Raw genomic sequence first — 4,618 nt, 5'->3', positions numbered from 1 at the left:
AAAAAGCTCCCGTTTATCGAAAATATGGGTTTTATTGATTTACCGAAACGAATATTGTATCAAAAATATTGTGCCGCGCAGAACAAACCGTACGCCGGATCGAAAAAGTCGAAACATGGAATATGCTCGGAATATTACAATTAGGTTAGGAAGGAGTTCTCGGAAGAGTTTCGGGTTCCAAAAACGTAACAACGGATGACGGCGATTGGTTCCCGTTTTTGTAAAATAGATTTTAAATACTCGGAAAAAGATTTTATAAATTTCATATGATCCTTATAAATCCATAAATCAACATAAAAATAATTAGGAAGATATGACAATTATCTATGTTTTATTTTAGACATATAAAAATTAAAATACTCAATTAATAATATTTTTGAATATTCAAATATAGATAACATTTAACAATTAACTCACAGAATAGATACTGAACACATACAATAATTATTTAATAGCAAAATAATTACACGATATATCCCGGATATTACAACTACTAGTTATCCTATCAAAATTGGTGACAAGTCACCCAGCCTTCTTCAAGGTCCATATCTAGTCACTAGTCCCTCAGTCACTGTCACTACGCATGAGGTCACGCACCCTCCTCATCGCTCCTGCCAACATCAGCTCTGCATCAACTACCGGGATGTATCCTCCAATCGCCGTCATCCTCATCTGAATCCGGGTACGGAGCTCGATCTCATCGATCTCTCTGCTGGCTATGGCAGGGGAAGCAGCTCTGAAATATCCTGGGTATCCTAGTCGGATGGCTCTCTCAGCTGTCAATGCCTGGCGTAACTCCGCAATGCGGGCAAATGTCGCAGTGAGCTGAGCATTAAGCTGATCCACCATCCAGTCGTGTACAACTACATGTATGGTCGTCGGGGGTGGTAGAGGTGAGTCTGGGTCACTAGAGGATATGTCATAAGCCTTATAGACCTGTGCATATATCCCATCCTTCTCATCATCATCAGTATAGGGAAAAGGGCTCTACATCCCTAGGGGTGGTGTAGGAGAGCGAATAGTCGGGTGAGGGTACATCTCTACATCCCTCCAGCCTACGCCATCTCCCTGGGTCATCTCAACGTCATCAGCTATGGGGACAGGAAGGTCAGTCTACTCCTCCGTGACATCCTCAGTAGGGTCATCATATGAGTCATCAATGGGTGGGTCCTCTGGCTCGGGAGTAGGGTCATGCTCAGGAACCATAACATCATCGACATGGTCAACCTCCCTCCTAGGCTCCACCGGTACCTGACATAATTAGGCAAGGTGTTACTAACTTAGAGTCGGAATTCCCTTGAGGGTAAAACTGTCAAGACTACCCGCGTAGCCCGATGACGAACTCGACTTGAGCTCTAATTGATTATTTTATTATTCCTATGTCTACGTATTTTATATCCTATCATTTCCAAGATTTGATAACCTAAGGCTCTGATACCATTTCTGTGGCGCCCCAAAATTCGGGGTCGGGAATCTCGGAGGCCACGCCATCTAAAACACTATAAAACACATACCTTGCACCATAATATATATATACTCACGCTTTACAACCCCACACTTATCACACACACACACTTACAGGTTATTGTCTTGGAAATGAACCATTCATTACTAGAGTAGATTAAACCGTAAAGTGATAATTATTACAACCCAAAAGTAATTAAGTCTTACCGGGGAATAACCTTTAAGTAAGGCTAGTCCGTCGGCCAAACATACATTTCTCATTTATTACCTTACATAAGTCATACTTATAAATAAGCCGAACTAAAAACAACTGAAAACTAATCCAGCTTATTCGGACTACCTGCTGTACAGCACCAAACAATCTACGGAACAGCTGGCCATTTCCTACCCTTTTGATGGTTGTGGTTCTCATGGTAGGCATCTTGATTCACTGTTGTGTTGTGTCCATTTAAAAAAACAAGTGTGAGCTATGATGCCCAACATAATAATGTACAGTATGAAAATGACTGTATTATAAGCTTACGTAAAACATCATATATGATAATTATGTTTTATTCGAAATTAGTTTTCCTTGGTGATACACACCTTCTTATGAAAACAATTCTTTAGGGGATTTTATTATCCTGCGAATACCTTAAAAGTAAACCCAACACCTAGGCTTGGGTTACGGTATTGCATCACAATTTCAATTCGAATAATAGGACACTCGTTGGAGCCACCGCATACGATGATCAGTCGTAATACGATAATAGTAACCTTTTCTACATGTAAATGGACGATTCCCTTTTTATTATTGGTTATCACCCTGGCCGCATTCGGGCCTTTTCTGTGCCCGTCCCTCTCCGGTACACACTTCGCGTCTATCCCTCTCAAGACACGGTTTTTGCGCCCATCCCTCTCAGATACGCATACTCCATACGTTCATCGGTATATAAGATACATTTTCATGTTGTAGCAAAATTGGTAGTCTCCCCAGTCCATGAAGTACCGGAGTCTACCCCTCCTTGTCTTTGTAAGAATCATATCACACATCATATATATGGAACTTATATTGTTCCCCAAGCATATTGCTTGTTGATAGGTACACCTTGGTTTGTATGTATATATTATGTATTTCCGAGAATTTTCGGAGGAAGTACTAAGGATATGAGTTGACCGTTGTGAACAGATAATTAGATAAGGGGGAGTTTCTTTTGAAGCTATATTCAAAATATTTAAAATAAGTCAAGATAATATTCTCTGACGTTCTGAAATTTATTCGAATGATTTTCCAAAAGTCAGAAAGTATTTTAATAATCTTTAATATTTAATCGAGCCTTAAATAAATATTCATTGGAGAATACTTCTCCCATAATAAATGAATAGTAAATATAATAACCCCAATTTTTGGGAAATTTTTGAAACCCTTATGAATAGTGTTTTTGCTGAATGAGAAAACTTTTCATGCCACACTATGTAGGGGTTCTGATATGGATATTCTGAGATTTTATTAGTACTTTATATGGGATATAAGTGTATGTAAAGATCGTCAGAATCCAAATCCGAACACTTTGATTTTTCCCGGAAATACACTAGTTACGGAAAGATTTGAGAAAAAGGTAACAGGATAAAAAGGATTTAAATTAAAGGATTATAGGAGAGGATCATAAAAGGAATATAATATATTGAGAAAGGTTAAGGGAACCTAAGTAATAAGATCCCGGGTATGATCCTTCAAACGATAAACGGAAACGAAAGTTAAGCGAACCGTATAACAGATCAGCGGTCATTAGGCAAACAATTAGGAAGTTAATCAAAGGGATTAGAGAGGATGATGTCACCCAACCAATGAGAAGAGGACAAGGAGGGGAGGATGACATCATGAGGATAACACAAGCATGACATGGGAAGGAAGGAGATGTGGTGGCTTTTTAACCACACAAAATCAAGGGCAACTAGATAATTTACTAAAACAAACACAAAAATCAAACCAACCAAGCCAAGCAAATCATTTTTCATCAAAATCAAAAAGAAACCAAGGCATTGTTCTTCATGCTCTCGGCCAAAACAGAACCAGAACACTAAAACTGTTGTATCTCCTTCATTTCTCACTCAAATATTGTGTTCTATAGCTCATTGGAAAGGTATTGAGATGGCCTACAACTCTTGTTCACAAGTCTCGTCCAAATAATCATGGTAAGACCCTCATTTTTACAGTTCTTTAAATCGGACTTTTAGAAACTTCAAAGCCTAACTTTGTGTTCTTGATTTCTTTGGAAAGATCAAGCTTGTAGGAGGCTCCCTAAGGCTTCCTAGCAACTTAACACCTCCCAAGGAAGGTATAAACTTCAAACCCTAGCCTTTACTTTATTTGTTAGTAAGTTTAATGGTTGGTGTTGTGAAATGAGAAGCATGGATTGTGATTATTAGTAGTTTGGTTTGATTTGGAAGTGTTTTTGGTAATTGAAGCTTGATTATAGTTCATAGGTCGTGATTGTGGTTGTTCGAGTTGAAAACCTTGGATATTATGGACTGATGTGGTATGGTTTAGGTGAAGTTTTGTTGTATTGATGGTTATGAGTTGGTTGGTGGTTAATTGGAGTAGTTTAAACATTGGTAATCGCGTAAACATAGCCGTCGTAACGTCCGATTTTCTTTGGACTGTTTTTGTGCATAACATTAGGACCCGAGAACCCCCTGCTAGATTATGACCACTGCCATTTTTAGATAGCTCATGTTACGAGCTTCGTTTTGATATGTAGTTCGTTCGATTCCGATGCACGGTTTAGGAGAAACGACCGTTTCAAGTAACGGCGTTTCGCGAACGAAACTTTTCCCCTCGCCTTACTTTGAAACATAGGTTAAAGACCAAAAAGGGTTAATTAATGCATGAAACATTTATGGTAAGTGTGTTAGGCAGTTGGTAAGACACTCGAGAAGGAATCGCCTTAAAACTCATAAAGGTTAAATTATTAAAAATGGTGGAGCCGAGGGTACTCGAGTGACTTAAGAGAATCAGTAAGCGCAAAACGAGCGTTAGAGTCTGAGTTGGTTAGAGTATAGATTTACAAGTGACTTTGGTTTAATTCCAACTTACTTGTTGTTTATAGGTTACCAGACTCGTCCCGAGCCATTCGTAACCCCCAGTCGCTCAGGCAAGTTTTCTATCCGTTAT

This window comes from Apium graveolens, chromosome 2, assembly GCF_009905375.1.
Source record: "Apium graveolens cultivar Ventura chromosome 2, ASM990537v1, whole genome shotgun sequence".
Classification (NCBI taxonomy): Eukaryota; Viridiplantae; Streptophyta; class Magnoliopsida; order Apiales; family Apiaceae; genus Apium; species Apium graveolens.
This window is presented reverse-complemented; position numbering follows the sequence as displayed.